The sequence below is a fragment of the Lissotriton vulgaris genome, chromosome 7 (assembly GCF_964263255.1).
Source record: "Lissotriton vulgaris chromosome 7, aLisVul1.2, whole genome shotgun sequence".
NCBI lineage: Eukaryota > Metazoa > Chordata > Amphibia > Caudata > Salamandridae > Lissotriton > Lissotriton vulgaris.
The window spans coordinates 1,768,984,179-1,769,005,639 of record NC_141695.1 but is presented as its reverse complement, the minus strand read 5'-3'; the positions used below and the strand labels follow the sequence as shown (position 1 = coordinate 1,769,005,639).

Here is a 21,461-nt window from a genome sequence, read left to right as displayed (position 1 = left end):
AAAGAAGCTTCACACTTCTATTTCTAAACACATCTAGAGACATAACAACATAACACCAGCCTCTAGCACACATGTTATTACAATGCATTTTTATGTGATGATTTATCTCGCATTTCTTCTGTCAGAGATACTTCATGTGTAATTCTCTATGCATAATCGTTCATTGATTTCATATGCAATAATATTTTGAATGATTACTATGCTTTAAAAAAACGTACAGTACCTTAAATTCCATGTATTACAAGTACGCCTATTTCGAATGCATTTATGTATTTTGGGGTGGGCAATGTTACACATGCATCTAATTGCTTAGTTTTAGTAATTTTGATGGACATTAACCCGTGGAGTGGGTGTTGCGTGCTTATCTAGGTTCCTGATCGATACTGTGACCTTATGCCCCTATTCGGCTATAAATCCATTCATTCCCTATATTGGCATAACCGTTCAAGTGCGATTTTCTGAAAAGTCATCTCTGGCCTCACACGAACAGAGCCACATTCCAGCATGACTCTCTGCTACTTCCTTTGCGACCAATTAGTGCAATGACAGAGCAGCAGTCTCTATCTGATATTCCTAGATAACACTCCGAGTTCTTCAACAAGATAAAAACTTAGCAAACCTGGAAATCCCCGCTTGCTATGTTTTGATTAGTAATGGAACTCTAATGAGCAACTGATAACTGTCACTTCCTAGTGACATCTTTAATTGACGTCTTATGTCCAGCAAACTTGCGTCAAACCCGGCACCTGTCAGGTATAAATATTACCAACGTTGCCTTAAGCAATGTGAGCTGTGAGCTGTGAGCTACAAGCTACTGTTGCTGATGCTGGCTGCCTGCATGACCCTGTGTTGGTAAATCTAGCACTCTGTCGCTGCAGCCTGCTATCCTGTGGTGGTGAAGCTGTTGATTACCATTATCGCCGCTACAGCGCGAACTATGGTGCAGTACGCTTAAGGAGCTGAACAGCCGTCCTCTGTGAAGACATCCAGCCGATTCCAGCTGCCCGCGGACGCTGTCCCCCCTCCTTCCTCGACGCGCTGAAGAGAGCCGCTGCCTTTCTCGTGCAGAGAAATCCAGTCCCGGCGCTTCCGGTTTACCCTCGCGGGTGACTGGGATATCGAGAGAGACCCCTGAAGGAGATACCAATCCTCCATCATTCTATTCAGAGGTATGGTGTTGACTAAACCCTTAGACGAGAATTCTTGAAACAAACCTTGGCAAAACCAACTTAACTTAAGCTACTCACTTACTCCCCTTTTCACGTGTTAGGCTTAGGTCAGGCACACTGGGGTAGGCTTAGTTAGAAGCACCAGTTGAGTATGTTAGCCTAATGTATATATGACTGTATATATGTTTTATTACTTTTAACCATTGTATGGCTAAGAAACCATATCAATGCTTTTACAGTTCTATTTCGCAATACTTATCTTACTGTACGTACTTTTTATAATAACAGTTATTGCAATTGTGGCAATACATTTCTCTTGTATGAGAAGAAAGACTGTTCAATAAATGTTAACCCTTTATTGACAAACGCCCGTCTCTCTATTCTCTACATCTCGTGAAAGTAAACTGCACTAGACTGACTGAGTGAAATACATGTCTATTGTTTCACACGACCCTAGAGATCGACTCTTGATCTGAGGAGCAAAGTTGTCATGTTGCACGGTTGTTGGAAAACTGAATCCCTTCTTGTCTGTGCCAAGGAAGCTGATCACTCCCTATGCAGAGAAGAAAGTTTCCAGTGACCTCTGAGCTAGTTGGTAACACAACCCAATTAAGTTTAGCATATTCAGTGGAGGCCTGGAATATCTGCAGTTCCACGTCGATACTACTGTTTATGTTATTCCAATGCGCAGGGCCTAGTGGGAAACTAGGAACTACACTACAGTTTCCCCCTCTTTTTGCTGTGCTTCACTTATTTATCGACTTTAGTCTGGCTGGGGCCCTGCTAGCCAGGACCCCAGCCTAGCTGCTTCCTCTCTAAATTGATTGCATGTACATTATGTACACTCCAGATTGGTTACTGGATTGCCCTTGTGAGTCTCTACTATATGGTACCTTAGGTACCAAGGGCATAGGTACCCCAGAGGCCTACCAGGGGCTGAAGCATGTATTATGCCACCCCTGGGAAACCTTCCAAAATGGCACCACAGGTCTTCTACTGCAGCCTGGGTAAGGTGGTGCTTGCACCCCTTACTAAGATATAGGTTACCTATATCTACCTTTAAATACAGACACATATTAACCTATAAGTCACTCCTATAGCAGTCCTTGACAATCCTGAAGGCAGAGTGCTTGGTTTTGTGTGAGAGGGTGCCCTAGCATAAGCTGAGCCCCTCTGCCACTTTTTGAATCACTTCCTTATAGCTGTTCTGTGATACAGCCGTCCCATATTCTCTTAAGTGCATTATAACCTCGCAGTAAATGCTAACTTTGGAATGGCTGAATGAAAACATGTCGTGTTTGGTGTCAAACCCTTTTGAATCCTACCCCCCGCCAGTCCTGGCGGCGGGGGTTGAATTCCACACTTCTAGAGGGAGAAGACACTTACACACATACCTGACCGGTAATAGTTTAAAAGAGCCCCAGCATCACAAAATGGATGCTACTGCCACAGACACGAGTCTGACCTCCTGCTCCTGGACGAAACTCCGGCAGGGTAGGCCTGGAAAATAGGTTTACTGTCCAGGGAGGTGTAACCACCACCCCAGACAGGCTTTAGTGTATTGGGGCAGGGTGAGTGCACTCAGTGAATGCTTTTCAGACAGTGCCCGGGGCACACAAGGTGTCCCTGTGCATACCCCAGTTCAAACCAGTTGCGGAACTGGAAAAAGGAGAAGTGGCTTAACCACCCCCTCCCCAGGTCCTCCCATTGGTGGGACGTTAGAGTTAGTCCAACCCCTAAACTTAGTATAAGTATGGGAACCCAGTCCCTAGGACTTTAGATTACCCTGGTCGAAACTCTGCACCATATATCCTGGAACTTCGACATTCCATTTTGACTAGAAGATGGAAGGATCTCCCTTGGGGTCGAGGAGTGATTCCCCTGTTCAAACAGGCACCAAAGAAGCAACTTGCCGGTCTGCATTTCCAAGGCTCCTGCCAGATCCTGAAGGATTTGCGACACAGAACATGGACTACCAGACATCTCTGAGGCCGACACGAGATCACAGCAAAGCTGAGACACGCAGCCGTCACAAGAGACGTGGGACTGAAACTCCTAGGCACAATGCATATTTGTGAGTGCACCTATTTTCCGAGATTTCCCGAAGTTGTGCATTGGGCTACTCGTAGTCCAAGCCCTGAGCACCATCTGCACCGAAGATTGTGGGCCTACACTCCACAAGTGTTCAGTGGGCCTGCTTCTAGCATTTCTGCTTGAGGCCGCTTTGCAATCCCTGGTCAATCGACTGGTGGGTCCCTCCAAAGGCAACTCTTTTGTTTCTTGGGCTTCCCTGGTTGCTCCAGATGTGCCCTGACTCCCCTCCAAAGGGTGAGTCCCTCAGACCTTGCTGGTCTGTTCCAAAGCCAATATTTGCTTTCTGCGTGGGTTGCTGTTGCCAAGGCTTGTTGGGTCCAATCCGGATACTGACTTTGCAGCAGTCGACATCGACGTGGGACAGCTCAAATCCAATCAGTGGAATCTGATCATTCTGGTACATCAATCAGGGCTTCTGTCTCTTCTCACAGGAGGGACACCTCCTCAGAGAAGAGAGAGAGGTAGCTGAGGCTTGAAGAAGCTCAACTGAGAATAAGGAGACAGAAAGTAGCCTTAGAAAGGGAGTCCCTAGAGCTTTAAAAAGTTAGTAAAAAGATGGGGCTAGAGCCCCATGGTGGTAGCACCTTCCCCAGTGGTAGGGAAAGGTCTTATGACCATAGAAACCTTAACAAGATTGTCCCTTCCTATCAGAATGGGGATGACATCCACAAATGGATAACTGCACTGGAGAGGGCCTGCAAAGTACAGAAGGTTGCCCAGGAGCAGTGGGAAGCAATATTGTTGCTCTACTTTGCAGATAAAGGTAGAGACAATCTCCTCACTGTCAGAGAAGAGGATGCTGATGATTACAAAGTCCTGAAGAGTGCTCTAATAGATGGGCTTGGCCTAACCACTGAGCAGTATAGAATACAGCTCAGAGATACTCAAACAACACAGACTCAGGACTGGGTTGACTTTGTTGATTGTGCTACTAAGGATCTGGAGGGCTGGTTATTGGGCAGTAAAGTGTGTGACTATGCAGGATTGTATAATCTGATAATGATTTATGAGGGAGCAGATCCTTAATAACTGTCAAAATCAGCTGTCGCATCAGCACCTGGTAAACTCTGATCTGACCTCTCCCCAACAATTGGGAAAGAAGGCAGACAAATGGGTCAGAACCAGGGTGAAGAAGAAGGTACAGTACCAAGGTGGTGACCAAAAGAAGCAAGATCAAAAAGGTGGGGAGAAGGGTAAAGACCAGAAGTCTTCACAAGTTCCCCAAAAAGCTTCTAATGGTGGGAATCCCCAATCTTCCAAGAAAAACAAAGGCCAAAAGAAACCATGGTGCAAAATCTGTAAGCAGTGTAGCCATTGGACAAGTGACTGCACCAAGAAGGATGCAGCTCCAGCCACCAGTGCCCCTAAGGCAACTGTTCCCCCTAGTTCAGCTTCAATTGGTGGTTCTCAGCAAAAGGGTGTAGTAGGGTTGACCCTGGGATCTGAGATGGGCTCTGGCCTAGTCAGAGTTCCAACTCAGGCTGTGTTAGTCTGTGATGGAGGCATGGATATGTCCTCCTCTGTGAGTCCCAGTAACCTGGGGAAGTACATAAAACGGCCTTTGGTAAATGAGAAAGAGGCAGAAGCCTATAGGGACACCGGGGCAAGTGTCAACATGGTGACTCCAAACTGTGTGGACCCTGGACAAGTCATACTTGGTGAGACTTACCAAGTAATCAATGCCAGTAATGTCAGGACCACCCATGCCCTGGCAGTTGTTAATGTCTCCTGGGGAGGGGTAACTGGCCTCGAGAAGGTTGTGGTAAGTACAGACCTCCCTGTTGAATGCTTCGATGGAAATGACCTAGAGACTGCAGCCTGGTCTGAAGTGGAGTTTAGGACACATGCAGAAATGTTAGGAATCTCAGCACATGTCCTTGCAGTGACTAGGTCAGGGGTCAAAAAGTCTACCACTGGACAGGCCCTGGATTATGGAATAATGGACCAGGTGCCTTCCTAAAAAAGGAGTGATGATCAGTCTCTTGAGGGAGATGATTGTGAGCCTGAAGAAGGAACTGTCCCAGAGGAGCTTGAGCCTGATCAGATCGAGTTCTTGGGGACAGGGGGCCCTTCCAGGGCAGATCTGAGTCATGAGCAGCTGAGCTACCCTTCTCTTGAACCACTCAGACAGCAAGCTGCTGCTGAGGCTGATGGGAATGCTAGTGGCACCCATAGGATTTATTGGAATGATGGACTCCTGTACTCAGAGAGTAGAGACCCTAAGCCCGGTACAGCAGGAGGTTGGTTATACCTCTGAAGTTAAGGGTTGGAGCCGAGGATGAGGACCACCGTCTTGTCCGAGTTCAGCTTCAGATAAGCTGATCTTCATCCAGTCGGAGATGGCCTTCATTCCTTTATGGAGGTTGGCTTTGGCGGTGATGGGTTCTTTGGTGAGGGAGAGGATCAGATGAGTGTCAACGGCATAGGAGATAATGTTGAGGTCATGTTGTCGGGCGACATGTGCGAGCGGGGCCATGTAAATGTTGAACAGTGTTGGGCTGAGGGAAGATCCTTGGGTACGCCGCAGATGATCTTGGAGGCAACGGAACGGGGGAAGGCGGAAGCTCTAGGTTCTGCCGGAGAGGAAGTAGGTGGTCCATTCCAGAGCCTTGTCTTGGATCCCTGCGGCGTGGAGGCGTGCACGTAGAGTGTGGTGGCAGACGGTGTCGAAGGCGGCAGAGAGGTCTAGGAGGATGAGTGCTGCAGTCTCCCCGTTGTGATGTCGTCGGTGGCGGCAATGAGGGCGGTCTCAGTGCTGTGGTTGCTGCGGAACCCTGACTGCGAAGGGTCCAGGATTCTGTTCTCTTTGAGGTATCAGGTTAGCTGTCTGTTAACGATTTTCATGATGACCTTGGCCGGGAAGGGGAGCAGACAGATTGGTTGGAAGAACTTGAGGACTCTTGGGTCTGCCTTGGGTTTTTTGAGTAGGGAGTTGATCTCAGCATGTTTCCAGCTCTCTGGGAAGGTCGCGGTCTCAAGGGAGAGATTGATGACATTGCGTAGGTGGAGTGTGATGGCGCTGCTTGCTTTGTTGAAGACGTGGTGCGGGAATGGGTCTGACGGAGAGCCGGAGTGGATTGTGCTCCTGGTCTTGATGGTGTCATCGACGCTCATGCTGGTCCAGGCTAGCAAGGGGACGTGGTCGATGGTGTGCAGAGGGTCTGTTGTGTTGCTGTCTGTTGGGGCTGTCTGGGTGTTGAAGCTGTCGTGGATGTCTGCTATCTTGCGGTGGAAGAAGGTGGCGAGGGAGCCGCACAGGGCTTGCGGCGGCGGGATGTCGTTGGTGTTGGACCAGAGCTCCTCCCTGTCACCTGCGTTTTTGTCGAGGCGGTCTTTGAAGGAGGTCTTCTTGGCAGCCCTGATGAGGTGGTGGTGGTTGCAGACGGCGTCCTTGTGTGCTGCGTGGCTGTCCGGAGTTTGTTAACTGTACCATTTCTTCTCTAGTTTACGGCAGGCTTGCTTGGAATCTAGAAGTTCTGAGGGGAACCAGCTGGCCCTCTTACTGGTGCCTCTGTGGGGGGGTTTCTTCAGCGTGGCGAGTGTGTTGGCGCAGTCCTCGATCCAGCATCTGAGGTTGTGGGCAGCGACGTCAGTGTTGGAGGGTTCGGTGGGTGGGCTGAGAATGAGGTTTGCATGTAGTTGGTCTTCGGTGATTTTGCTCCAGCGGTGGCGGGGATCTAATGGGTGCAGTGATGTGTGGTGGGTTTCTGGAAGGTGAAGTGGATGCAGCGGTGGTCGGTCCAGAGGAGTTCGGTGGTGTGGCTGACAAAGACGTGTGGTCTTGAAGAGAAGACGGGGTCGAGCGTGTGGCCGGCAGAGTGGGTGGGTGTTGTGACGAGTTGTTTCAGTCCGAGGTTGGCGAGGTTATCCATCAGGGGTGTGGAGTTGTAGTCGTTGTTGTTCTCAAGGTGAGAGTTCAGGTCTCCGAGGAGGATGTAATCGGTGGAGGTCAGGGCATGCGTGCTGATGAAGTCGGCGATGGAGTCGCTGAACTGGGAGAGGGGTCCGGGGGGGCGGTAGATGAGGGTACCTCTGAGGGTGGAGCTGGGGTCTGTGTGGATCTGGAAATGCATGTGTTCGGCGGTGCTGAGCGTGTCATAGGTGCTAGTCGAGACCGTGATGCTGTTCCTGTGGACGATGGCAATTCCTCCTGCGACTCCGTTGGTGTGGTCTCTGCGGGTGATTTTGTAGCCGTCTGGGATGGCTATGGCGATGTCGGGGCGGAGGAGTTGTTCAACCAGGTCTCTGTCAGGAAGGCGACGTCCGGGGAGGTTGTGTTGAGCATGAGCAGGTCCCAGAGCTCGACAGCGTGTTTGCGTGCGGAGCGGGTGTTGAGTAGTATGCATCGGAGGTGGTTGAGGTCTTTCTTGGCGGGTGGTTCGTAGGCTCTGTGGCTTTTGTAGCTGCAGTTCAGGCAGGTGAAGGGACCGTGTGTGCGTTTCGGGGCGGCCTTGAAGCAGTTGTGGGTCCGTCCGGGGTTGAGAGCGTGCAGAGTGCTGGCGTCGTAGTGACGGCGGTCGTCGTGACGGGTGCAGGGGCCAGGTGTTCTGGCGCTAGGCGCGGTACAGGTGTGGACGGATGCAGATGGGCTTGCCGCGCACCAGTGGTGTGACCGCGCAGCAGCCGGCATGTATGGGGAGGTGGGAGTGAGGAGCAGCTTGGAGGCGGGAGGCGAGGGTAGCGAATGAGCAGTCAGGGGGGCGGAGCCGCAGGGGACACAGCAGCGGGGGCATTGAGGGGCGAAGAAGGAAACAGAAGGCAAAAGGGCACAACAATTGAGGGGGAAATGAGTGGCACAGAGGGCAGAAAGGTTACATAAAGGGCAAAAAGGTCACAAGAATATAGAGGGAAACGAGTGGCACAGAAGGCAAAAAACTCACAAGAAGGGCAGAAAGGTCCCAAAAAACGGGGGGAAACGAGTGGCACAGAAGACCGAAAGGTCACAGAAATGCAGGGGCAGCTAAACCACAGAAGGCAAAAATGGGTGGAGAGACACGGGGGCCACAGGAGGAGCAGAAGGAAAAACCGGGCAATGAGGGGAGCAGAAAGGAAACCAGGCAGAGAGACACAGGGGCAGCAAGGGGAACAGAGGGAGAGAACAGGCACAGACCATGTACAGGCAGCGAGGGAGACAGACAACAGCAGTCACAGACACAACAATGAAAATGCAGTCACTACAACAGGAGCAATGAAAGAAAATACAGGCAATACAATGGAGGATGAGCAAACCTACGGCCTACCAGTGGCCACCAGGGATGAGGCGCAGGTGGTAGCCTGCGGGTGGAGGGGGGCCTCGAACTTCCTCAGCAGCTGCAGCTGGGCAGGGAGGCACAGGCGGTGCTGTGCGGAGGGGGGCGCGACCTACCTGGAAGGGTCAAGCCCATGATATTCCTTTAGCAGGACCCCTGGGCCAGAACAAGACTTGGGACAGAATTGTTCCTCACTTTCACTGGGCCCACACGTCTGAAGACACAAAGGAGTTTTGTTGCTCCTGTGTAACCTGTCAAGTCAGTGGTAAGGCAGGTGGCACTATATAGGCCCCCCTTATACCACTACCTGTGGTGGGGGGTTCCCTTTGAAAGAGTGGGGATTGACATTGTTGGACCAATGGATCGTCAGACAGCATCTTGGCATAGCTTTATCCTAGTGGTGGTGGACCATGCCACTAGGTACCCAGAAGCTATTCCCCTTAGGACCACTACAGCACCTTTTGTAGCAAGAGCCCTCTTGGGGGTGTTCTCAAGAGCAGGGTTCCCTAAGGAGGTAGTATTTGACAGAGATGCAAACTTTATGGCCAGCTACTTGATGGCAATGTGGAAGGAGTGTGGAGTGAACTATAAATTCACCACACCCTATCACCCACAGTACAGTGGTTTAGTTGAAAGATTCAACAACACCTTAAAGGTTATGATTAAGGGTCTCCTAGAAAAGCTCTGGTGGAGATGGGATATCCTGCTACCCTGCCTTTTGTCTGCAACCAGGAAGGTTTCTCAGAAGGGGGTTGGCTACAGCCCATTTGAAATTCTGTTTGGACACCCTGTCAGAGGACCATTATGTCTGGTGAAGGATGGATGGGAGTTACCGCTCAAACCCCCTAAACAGGATATTGTGGACTATGTACTTGGTCTCCGCTCCAGGATTGCTGAGTACATGAAAAAAGGTAACTAAAAACCTTGAAGCTAGCCAGGAATTACAGAAAGCCTGGCATGACCAAAAGGCTGTACTGACTGTTTATCAGGCAGGACAGAAAGTGTGGGTGTTGGAGCCTGTGGCCCCAGCAGCTCTCCAAGACAAGTGGAGTGGACCCATCACTATTGTTGAACAGAACAGAGAGGTTACCTATTTGGTAGATCTTGGAACTCCCAGGAGCCCCCGAAGGGTGCTTCATGTCAACAGATTGAAACTATTTGTTGACAGGGAAGACATGGGCTTGCTCATGGCTACTGATGAAAGACAGGAGGAAGAGAGTGACCCTCTCCCAGACCTGCTCTCTCAGAACCCTGATGATGGATCAGTAGATGGAGTAGCCTTGCTGGCAGCCTCACTGACCAGCAGCAAGCTGATTGCAGACAAGTTCTAAATCAGTTTAGTAATATGTTTTCTCTGACTCCAAGTCAGACTACCTGTGACACTCATGAAGTGGACACTGGGGACAGTCTGCCTGTTAAAAATAAGATTTACAGGCAACCTGATCATGTAAGGGACTGTATCAGGACTGAAGCTCTTGGTCTAGTCCAGTAGTCTTGGTACCAAAACCTCACACCCAGGGTGGTAAGCGAGAGATGAGATTATGTGTAGACTACAGGGGTCTCAATGCAGTCACTAGGAATGATGCCATCCAATTCCCAGAGTAGATAAACTCATAGATATGTTAGCCTTAGCCAAATTTCTGAGTACATTTGATCTAACAGCTGGCTACTGGCAGATCAGACTAGCTGATGATGCAAAGCCAAAAATAGCATTCTCAACCCCTTGTTGACATTATCAATTTGTGGTAATGCCCTTTGGTCTGAAGAATGCACCTGCCACATTTAAAAGGTTGGTGAACAAAGTCTTAAACAGGCCTGGAAGAATATAGTGCAGCACATCTAGATGGTATTGCTGTCTTTAGCTCCACCTGGGAGGATCACCTTGTCCACCTGAGAAATGTTTTGGAGGCCCTGCAAAAGGCAGGGCTAACTATCAAGGCCACTAAGTGCCAGATTGGGCAGAGTCAGGTTGTGTACTTGGACCACCTTGTAGGTGGAGGCCAAGTTCAACCATTGCAGAGCAAAATCCAGACCATCAAAGACTGGGTTGCTCCCACTACCCAGACTCAGGTCAGAGCTTTCTTGGGCCTGACTGAGTACTATAGAAGATTTGTCAAGGGGTATCAATCCATTGTGACACGCCTGAATGACTTAACTTCTAAAAGAATGCCTAAGAAAGTTCCGTGGACAGTCAGCTGTCAGAGGGCATTTGATTACCTTAAGCAGGCCATATGCACTGCACCAGTTCTGCAAAGTCCTAACTACTCCAGAGAATTCATTGTCCAAACAGATGCATATGAGTTGGGGGTAGGTGCTGCGCTGTCACAATTGAATGATGAAGGTCAGGACTAGCCAGTAGCTTTTATTAACAGAAGGCTGACCCCTAGAGAGAAACCTTGGTCAGCTATTGAGATGGAGGCCTTTGCTGTGGTTTGGGCTCTGAAGAAGCTGAGGCCATACATGTTTGGCACTCACTTCACTGTTCAGGCTGACCATAAGCCACTCTTATGGCTAAAACCAATGAAGGTTGAAAACCCCAAACCTTTGAGGTGGTCCATTTCCCTACAGGGGATGGACTATACAGTGGAACATAGACCTGGGAGTAACCATGCCAATGCAGATGGACTCTCCAGATATTCCCACTTAGAACACGAAGACTCAACTGTTCAAGGTTAGTTTAATGTCCCTGTGTTTGGGGTGGTTGTGTAGGAGAGTAGGGTCTGCTTACTATGGTCATCCCCACTTTTTGCTGTGCTTCACTGATTTATCGACTTTAGTCTGGCTGGGGCCCTGCTAACCAGGACCCCAGCCTAGCTGCTTCCTCTTTAAATTGATTGAATGTACATTAGGTACACTTCAGATTAGTTACTGGGTTACCCTTATGAGTCCCTAGTATATGGTACCTTAGGTACCAAAGGCATAGGTACCCCAGAGGCCTACCAGGGGCTGAAGCATGTATTATGCCACCCCTGGGAAGCCTTCCAAAATGGCACCACAGGTCTGCTACTGCAGCCTGTGTAAGGTGGTGCTTGTACCCCTTACTAAGATGTAGGTTACCTATATCAACCTTTACATACAGACACATATAAACCTATAATTCACTCCTATGGCAGGCCTTGACAATCCTGAAGGCAGAGTGCTTGGTTTTGTGTGAGAGGGTGCCCAAGCATAAGCTGAGCCCCTCTGCAGCTTTCGGAATCACTTCCTTATAGCTGTTCTGTCATACAGCTATACCATATACTCTTAAGTGCATTATAACCTGCTGCATCAAAACATGTTGTGTTTGGTGTTAAACGCTTTGGAATCCTACTTCCCCCCCACCCCACCAGTCCTGGCAGCGAGGGTAGAATTCCACCCTTCTATAAATAGACATGTACACACTTACCTGACCGGTAATAGTTTAAAAGAGCCCAAGCATCACAAAATGGATGCTGCTGCCACAGACACGAGTCTGACCTCCTGCTGCTGGACGAAGGTCCATCAGAGGGGGCCTGGAGAATAGGTTTCCTGTCCAGGGAGGTGTAACCATCTCCCGAGATAGACTTCAGTGTATTGGGGCAGGGTGGGTGCTTTCAGTGAGTGCTTTTCAGACAGTGCCTGGGGCACACAAGGTGTCCCTGTGCATACCCTAGTTCAAACCGGTTGCTGGGGCACTCAGCCCCAGCTCTGGCGCAAAACTACACAAAGGGGAAGGGGTGTAACCAACCCCTCCCCAGGTCCTCCCATAGGTGGGACCTTAGAATTAGTCCAACCCCTAAGTTTAGTATAAATATAGGGGTGCAAAAGGGGGTGGTGATGGACGGAGCATCTGAACCAATCAAACACTCACACCCAGTCAACAGATCTGGGTTTAATCCATCACCTTCTTTAGCCTACCCTGCCACCCCAGTTCAGACATGGCCATATGTAAATCAGTCTGACCCTGTGCCTCATGGGAACAGTCCAGCCCGAACTGCCAAGCCATGCCTTCCCTGGACCGGAAACAAGCTTCCGAGGACCGGTTTCTGGCATTTCAGCTGTCTTCAGCCCGGCTTGCTTGAATCCAGTGGCAAATTGAGCAAGGGACTCACGGCTGAGCATACCCTGCCAACTTATGGCAAAAAAGTGGTGCAAAAGGGGGTGGAGATGGGCGGGCTGGACTGTTCCCATGAGGCACAGGGTCAAGGCTGATTTGCATATGGCCATGTCTGAACTGGGGTGATGTGGAGTGCAAAAAAACGATGGATTTAGGCCCAGATTTCTGTACTGGGGTGAATGTATGACATTGTTCTGCATTCTGTCCATCAATTGTTGTTTTTGCATTTGTCACCCCGAGTGGGATGGGTATGCTCAGACGTGAGTCCCATGCTCTCCACACCACTGGAGTCAAGCTATCCTGGCTGAAGACGGCTGATAGCCAGAAACCGGTCCTAGGATGCATGATTCTGGTCCAGGAAAGACATGGCTTGGCAGTTCGGGCTGTACTGTTCCCATGAGGCACAGGGTCAAGGCTGATTTGCATATGGCCATGTCTGAACTGGGGTGGTGTGGAGTGCAAAGAAACAATGTATTTAGGCCCAGATCTCTGTACTGGGGTGAATGTATGACATTGTTCTGCATTCTGTCCATCAATTGTTGTTTTTGCATTTGTCACCCCGAGTGGGATGGGTATGCTCAGACGTGAGTCCCATGCTCTCCACACCACTGGAGTTAAGCTATCCTGGCTGAAGACGGCTGATAGCCAGAAACCGGTCCTAGGATGCTTGATTCCGGTCCAGGAAAGACATGGCTTGGCAGTTCGGGCTGGACTGTTAACATGAGACACAGGGTCAAGGCTGATTTAATATGGCCATGTCTGAACTGGGGTGGTGTGGAGTGCAAAAAATCGATGGATTTAGGCCCAGATCTCTGTACTGGGGTGACTGTATGACATTGTTCTGCATTCTGTCCATCAATTGTTGTTTTTGCATTTGTCACCCCGAGTGGGATGGGTATGCTCAGACGTGAGTCCCATGCTCTCCACACTAGTGGAGTCAAGCTATCCTGGCTGAAGACCGCTGATAGCCAGAAACCGGTCCTAGGATGCTTGATTCCGGTCCAGGAAAGACATGGCTTGGCAGTTCGGGCTGGACTGTTCCCATGAGGCACAGGGTCAAGGCTGATTTGCATATGGCCATGTCTGAACTGGGGTGGTGTGGAGTGCAAAAAAACGATGGTTTTAGGCCCAGATCTCTGTACTGGGGTGAATGTATGACATTGTTCTGCATTCTGTCCATCAATTGTTGTTTTTGCATTAGTATAAATATAGGAACCCAGTCCCTAGGACTTTAGATTACCCTGGACGAAACTCTGCAACATATATCCTGGAACTTTGACATTCTATTTCGTCTACAAGACGGAAGGATCTCCCTTGGGGTCAAGGAGTGACTCCCCTGTTCAAACAGGCACCAAAGAAGCATCTTGCCGGTCTGCATTTCCAAGGCTCCTGCCGGATCCCGAAGGATTTGTGACACAAGTCAAGTCAAGTCAGAAATTTGTATAGCGCGCTACTCACCCAGAGGGTCTCAAGGCGCTTAAGGGAGAAGGGTTAGTTACTGATCAAACAGCCAGGTTTTCAGTTGCTTTCTGAAGGAGAGGTGGTTCTGCGTGAGACGGAGGTGGGTGGGGAGGGAGTTCCAGGTCTTGGCTGCCAGGTAGGAGAAGGATCTTCCTCCCGTGGTGACTTTTCGGATGCGCGGAATCGCGGTGAGTGCTTGGTTGGACGAGCGTAGTTGGCGGTGGGGGTGTAAAAGGTCAGGCGAGTGTTGAGGTATCTGGGTCCTAGGTCGTGGAGGGCCTTGTGTGCGTGGGTGAGGAGACGGAACGTGATTCTCTTGTTGACGGGGAGCCAGTGCAGGTCTCTTAGGTGACCGGATATGTGGTTGTGGCGAGGTATGTTTAGGATGAGTCGAGCGGATGCGTTTTGTATGCGTTGAAGTCTTTCCTGCAATTTGGCTGTGGTTCTGGCGTAGAGGATGTTTCCGTAGTCCATTCGGCTGGTGACAAGTGCTTGGGTGACCGTCTTCCTTGTTTCGGTGGGGATCCATCGAAAGATCTTTCGGAGCATGCGTAGGATGTTAAAGCAAGATGATGAGACGGCGTTGACTTGTCTGGTCATCGAGAGGGAGGAGTCTAGGATGAATCCCAAGTTGCGAGCATGGTCCATTGGTTTGGGTGCACTGCCTAGGGCCGGGGGCCACCATGAATCATCCCAGGCAGAGGGGGATGATCCTAGGACGAGTACTTCCGTCTTGTCAGAGTTCAGTTTTATTTACAACAAGGGGTGGTGAGGGACAGAGTCTCTGAATTAAGCAGAAAGCTCTCACCCAGTCAAGAGATCAGGGCTAGATCCAACACCGTTTTTTAGCTCACTGCACCATCCCAGTTTCAGAACCTGGCTGTATGCAAATTAGTCTGTTCCTGTCCCAGTGCATGATGGGAACAGGGCAAACCAAACTACAGAAGCCAATTCTTACACTGGGAAGGAAACAAGCTCCCGGGGACCGGTTTCTGGCATTACAGCCGTCTTCGGCCCGGTTTGCTTGAATCCTGATGGTGCAATGAGCAAGGGTCTTACATCTGAGAATACCCTTCCACGCTTAGGGTGGACAAAAATATTTACAACAAGGGGTGGTGAGGTCTGCTTAATTCAGACACTCTGTTCATCACCACCACCCCCTTTTTCACCCCCTTTTTCTGGAGAGTTCAGTTTTAGGCGGCTATTCTTCATCCATTCGGCTACGTCTTTCATCCCTTCGTGTAGGTTTGTTTTGGCGTTGGTTGGGTCTTTGGTGAGGGAGAGGATCAGCTGGGTGTCGTCTGCGTAGGAGATGATGTTGAGGTTCTGTTGGCGTGCGATGGATGCGAGGGGACTCATGTAGACATTGAAGAGGGTGGGGCTGAGCGATGATCCTTGTGGTACGCTGCAGATGACTTTGGTGGCCTCTGATCTGAAAGGGGGAGGCGGACTCTCTGGGTTCTTCCTGCGAGGAACGTGATGATCCACTCCAGTGCCTTATCTTGTATCCCGATGTTCCTGAGGTGTTGTACCAGTGTGCGGTGGCAGACCGTGTCAAACGCTGCGGAGAGGTCCCGGAGGATGAGGGCCGCAGTTTCCCCGTTGTCGAGCAGTGTCCGGATGTCGTCTGTGGCAGCGATGAGGGCAGTTTCGGTGCTGTGGTTGGCTCGGAAGCCGGACTGCGAGGGGTCGAGGGAACTGTTAGACTCAAGGAAGGCGGCGAGCTAACTGTTGACGGTCTTCTCTATGACTTTGGCGGGGAAAGGGAGGAGCGAGATGGGGCGGTAGTTCTTAAGTTCGGTGGGGTCTGCTGTAGGTTTTTTCAGGAGGGCGCTGAGCTCGGCATGTTTCCAGCTTTCTGGGAAAGTAGCTGTGTTGAAGGAGCAGTTGATGATGTCCCGGAGTTGGGGAGCGATGATGGAGTAGGCCTTGTTGAAGATGTGATGGGGGCATGGGTCGGTTGGCGATCCGGAGTGGATGGAGTTCATCAAGCGAATGGTGTCATCTGTGCTGATTGGGGTCCAGGCGCGGAGGGTGGTGGTGGGGGGGCTTCGGTTCAGTGGTAAGGGGAGCGGGCTGGTCGCCAAAGCTGTTGTGTATATCTGCAATTTTGCTGTGGAAGAACGAGGCTAGAGAGTCACAGAGGTCTTGAGAGGGAGTGATGTCGTTGTTGCCGGCGCTGGGATTGGTGAGCTTTTTGACAATGCTGAAGTGTTGTGGGCATTGTTGTCTAGTCGATCCTTGAATGCTGATTTCTTGGTGGTGCGGATCAGCTGGTGGTGTTTGCGGGTGGCGTTCTTGAGGGCGGTCATGTTGTCTGTGGTTGGGTTTCTTCGCCATGCTTTCTCGAGGGTGCTAATCAACCAAAACAAGTGCCAGTACTGAGACCTGATACACTAAATCAATTGAACAACAGACTAGAAACTTAAATTTTTAGTCTTGTGATTGAGTTAATCCATCAAAATTGCTTTTTATTTTTCAATTTTTTAGACCAGAGAACATACAAAATATTTATAAATATGTGCAATTAGACATGAAGAATATAACAAAAACAGACGTGAATGAACAGATCACAGTGCTATAAAAATCACTACACACACCCTCTTTCACATTCACTCCCTCACTCAAAACTGAATCCTCTTCACACAAACTTACATACATACACAAATAACACACTTGGTGGTGCAAAGGAAAGATTTGTAATGTGATGGGACCTACATGATTGTATTAGCACAATTGTTACATTATACATTAAAGGCTTGATAGGTGGCAGCCTGAAAAATGAATAACAATATTGACCTGCCCCTAAACATTTGAATTATATCTTTATCACCAAAATTATACAAAATACAGCTGACTTATAACGTAGGTCAAACCAAAACAAGACAAGGTCGACGCGTTTCAAACCGGACCCTTTTGTCCGGTTCTCATCAGGACCAGAAGATAACCTGAAAGAGGATACAAACAACATCCTTAACATCACACGTAATTATTCAAATAAACTATGATGGCGTCCCGCCAAACAGAATAGCCCCCTACCTTGTTCTAGACAATGGCTTCAGTCAAATCTCAGGGAGCGTGTAATTCTATTAAAATAAATCACAGACAACATCCTGGGTTAGTGGCTACATGTATAACACCCTTTCTGTCATTTTCTTCTTGAATCTAACACCACCGAACCCCCTTCATGATATGGGCTTACCTCCAGAGGGATGTAAGGAAGCTGAGCTGTGGGTTGTCGGTTGCCAGGGGGGCCGAATCATCTGGGACTAGTAGTTTCTGAAAAAGCAAGGGAATCGGGTTGGATGTGGGACGGGCATGTTCTTTTACAGTCAGTTAAAAGGACGGGCATGGTCTGCTGTAAGCGTTTATACAGAGCGGTAGATCCTTACTTCAAAGAATGAAGACGGCGTCTCATAGAAAAATGGAGAAGGTTCGCCTCTCGAGGGTGCGGCAGTTCTTTTTGGAGTTCTTGAGGTCGTCGTTGCACCAGGAGGCTTTTTTGCTTCCAGGTTTGTTGGGATTGATTTTCAAGGGTGCTAGTTCGTTAGCGCAGTGGGTGATCCACTGTTCGAGGTTGATGGCTGCTTGATTTGGGTCCGTTGATAAGGCGGGGGGGTTTCGGTTCAGAGATTTGGTGAGCTGGTCGGAGGTAATTTTGTTCCAGCTTCTGCGGGGAACTTGTTGCGGGTGGTGGTGGGTCGTGGTCTTTTTGAAGCTGAAGTGGACACAGCTGTGGTCCGTCCAGTGGAGTCCTGTGGTGTGATTGAAGGAGATGTGTTTGCTGGAGGAGAAGATTGGGTCGAGTGTGTGACTGGCGTAGTTGGTGGGGGTGTTCACCAGTTGTTTGAGTCCAGGATTGGCGAGGTTATCCAGCAGGGTGGTGGTGTTGTTGTCGTTGTTATTCTCCAGGTGGAAGTTGAGGTCTCCTAGGAGAATGTAGTCATCGGAGGGGAGGGCGTGTGGGCTAACAAAGTCAGCAATGTCTCCGCTGAATTGTGTGCGGGGTCCTGGGGGTCTGTAAATGAGGGTGCCTCTTAGTGTGGTCCTGGGGTCGGTGTGAATCTGGAAGTGGAGGTGTTCGGGGGCTATGAGGGTGTCATCGGAGTTGGTCGAGATGCGGATGGTGTTCTTGTGGACGATGGCGATGCCTCCTCCTTTTTGGTTGGTGCGGTCCCTTCGGATGATCTTGTATCCGACCGGGATGGCTAATGCGATGTTGGGTGCTGAAGAGGCGTTCATCCAGGTTTCCGTGAGGAATGCGACGTACGGCGACGTGGTGTCGAGTAGGTTCCATAGTTCAATGGCATGTCTGTGGACCGAGCGGGTGTTGATCAGGATGCATTTCAGGTGGTTGTTCTTGGGGCTTTGTTTGGCGTTTGTGGTACTAGTGTGGGTCCTAATGCAGCAGAACTTGCAGGATTGGCAGGTGAAGGGTCCATGAGTAAGTCCTGGGGCGGCTAGGTGGCAGTCGTGGAGGCGGCCGGTGTTGAGTGCAGTGAGGGTTGCGGCGTCGTAAGTTCGGCGGGAGGGATGGCCTTTGCGGGGGCCAGGGGGTCTGGCGCTGGGTGCGGTCCAGGCGCGGACGGGCGCAGACGGGCTTACCTTTGGCGCGCCCGCTGCGCGCGAATGCTGCGCGTTTGCCACTCTGACATAAGTGGAGAGTGGAGGGGGGGCGGAGCGAGGGAGGAGCAGCTGGGAGGCGGGAGCGGGGTGGCGAGTGGGGAGGGAAGGAGCAGTGATTGGGCTGAGCAGCGGCAGGGAGCGGGGTGGAGGGGCACACTGCACAACAAATGGAGTCCAGAACCGAAAACGAAACCAGGGAGGCACAGCGGGCAGCGGTGGCGGCAGCAATCAGGGGGCACAACAATATTAATGCAGCGGGCAGCAGTGTCGGACGCAATCAGGGGGCACAACAATATTGATGCAGGGCAAAAACGAAACAGGCACAACAATTCAAATACAGGGCGAAAAGTAAAACAAAGTGATGTACACGACCAGATCCTTGGCGACCTCAGCAGCTCAGGGGCACACCAGAAGCACAGCGGGCAGCGGGCAGCAATCCAGGGACAGACACGAGGCGGGTGGAGTGACCGGCTCTGACCAGGTCAGGTTGAGTCACAGCTCCCCGTCTCGTGGCTTGCAGACCTAATCAGCTAGTGGGAGGGAGGAGCAGCTGGGAGGCGGGAGCGGGGTGGCGAGTGGGGAGGGAAGGAGCGGGGATTGGGCTGAGCAGCGGCAGGGAGCGGGGTGGTGGGGCACAAGGCACAACAAATGGAGTCCAGAACCGAAAACGAAACCAGGGAGGCACAGCGGGCAGCGGTGGCGGCAGCAATCAGGGGGCACAACAATATTAATGCAGCGGGCAGTGGTGTCGGACGCAATCAGGGGGCACAACAATATTGATGCAAGGCAAAAACGAAACAGGCACAACAATTCAAATACAGGGCGAAAAGTAAAACAAAGTGATGTACACGACCAGATCCTTGGCGACCTCAGCAGCTCAGGGGCACACCAGAAGCACAGCGGGCAGCGGGCAGCAATCGAGGGACAGGCACGAGGCGGGTTGAGTGACCAGTTCTGAGGAACGCACTGATCTATTTCCATTATATGCTCTTTGTGATCCGTAGGGCACACGTGCTTTGCAGCAGGTACATTAACCCTCTGTGGTACTTTATGAGGAGTCACAACTTGCACTAAACAAAACAACGATCTCTGCAGCAGGTCCATCGATCGCCAGAGACGTCTGGACACTTTTATGGTTGCCATAAAGTTGCTGGAGGCCAGGGATGTCGCAGCAGGTGCTTGTGAAACGTATTGCACATGAAAACATGCCCCCACCTCAAACGTCAGCGCCTGGAGCAGTGGCACCAACCGCACCACCCAAGGGCCGGCCCTGCACACAATCACTGTGGACTGAGAAGTGCAAGTGTCCGAGGGTCACACACAAGACCCCGAGCTCCTGGAGTAAGACAAGTGTCCGAGGGTCACACAAGACCCTGAGCTCCTGGAGTAAGACAAGTGTCCGAGGATCACACAAGACCCGACCTCCTGGAGTAAGACAAGTGTCCGAGGGTCAAACAAGACCCTGAGCTGCTGGAGTAAGTCAAGTGTCCAATGGTCACACAAGTCCCCAAGCTCCTGGAGTAAGACAAGTGTCCGAGGGTCACACAAGACCCCGAGCTCCTGGAGTAAGACAAGTGTCCGAGGGTCACACAAGACCCCGAGCTCCAGGAGTGAGACAAGTGTCCGAGGGTCACGCAAGACCCCGAGCGCTTGGAGTAAGACAAGTGTCCATGGGTCACACAAGACCCCGAGCTCCAGGAGTGAGACAAGTGTCCGAGGGTCACACAAGACCCCGAGCTCCAGGAGTAAGACAAGTGTCTGAGGTTCACACAAGACCCCGAGCTCATGGAGTAAGACAAGTGTCCGAGGGTCACACAAGACCCCGAGCTCCTGGAGTAAGACAAGTGTCCGAGGGTCACACAAGACCCCGAGCTCCTGGAGTAAGACAAGTGTTCAAGGGTCACACAAGACCCTGAGCTCCTGGAGTAAGACAAGTGTCCGAGGGTCACACAAGACCCCGAGCTCTTGGAGTAAGACAAGTGTCCGAGGGTCACACAAGACCCCAAGCTCCTGGAGTAAGACAAGTGTCCGAGGGTCACACAAGACCACGAGCTCCTGGAGTAAGACAAGTGTCCGAGGTTCACACAAGACCCCGAGCTCCTGGAGTAAGACAAGTGTCCGAGGATCACACAAGACCCCGAGCTCCTGGAGTAAGACAAGTGTCCGAGAGTCACACAAGACCCCGAGCTCCTGGAGTGAGACAAGTGTCCGAGGGTCACACAAGACCCCGAGCACCTGGAGTGAGACAAGTGTCCGAGGATCACACAAGACCTGCACTCCTGGAGTAAGACAAGTGTGTACAGGTGGCAGCAGGGCCGGCCTTAACACTGGTGGCGGCCTGTGCGTCAATGTCTGTTGGCACCCCCCCAATGAGCACCTCTGCCATGGATTCCTTCACGAGCACCCTTTAACGGTGCCCCCTCAAGTCTCCGTAATCACTGACTCTCAGATTCATTTCGATTTATAGCACCTCTCATACCAGTGTAAGGTGTCAGAGCACTTTACATCACACACACATTGCACAGAGACAATGATATGTGTGTAAATCAGTGTATAGGAAATGTTACATCAGACAGGACCCCAAGGAGTGGTGTAGGAGTGGCATGACATCGATACTGGTAGGCAATAGAGTTTAAGAGTCCTTATTCTGGTAAGGCGCTAATTCAGAATGTAAAACATAACATCATGGTTAGGGGTTCTCTTTAATAATAAGAATTGTTTTCTAATCAAATGAAGCATTTGGGCAAGATTAGGATGATGAAAGACTGGGCAAAAAAAGCATATGGC

At 50.7% G+C, this 21,461-nt stretch overlaps 1 protein-coding gene across 1 annotated transcript in view; it reads right to left on the bottom strand.

Annotated features, from left to right (window-relative positions):
• The window catches only part of LOC147706634 (cell adhesion molecule CEACAM7-like), a 179,576-nt gene that overhangs the window by 147,261 nt on the left and 10,854 nt on the right, over positions 1-21,461 (bottom strand). The gene's annotated exons all lie outside the window — the stretch shown is intronic.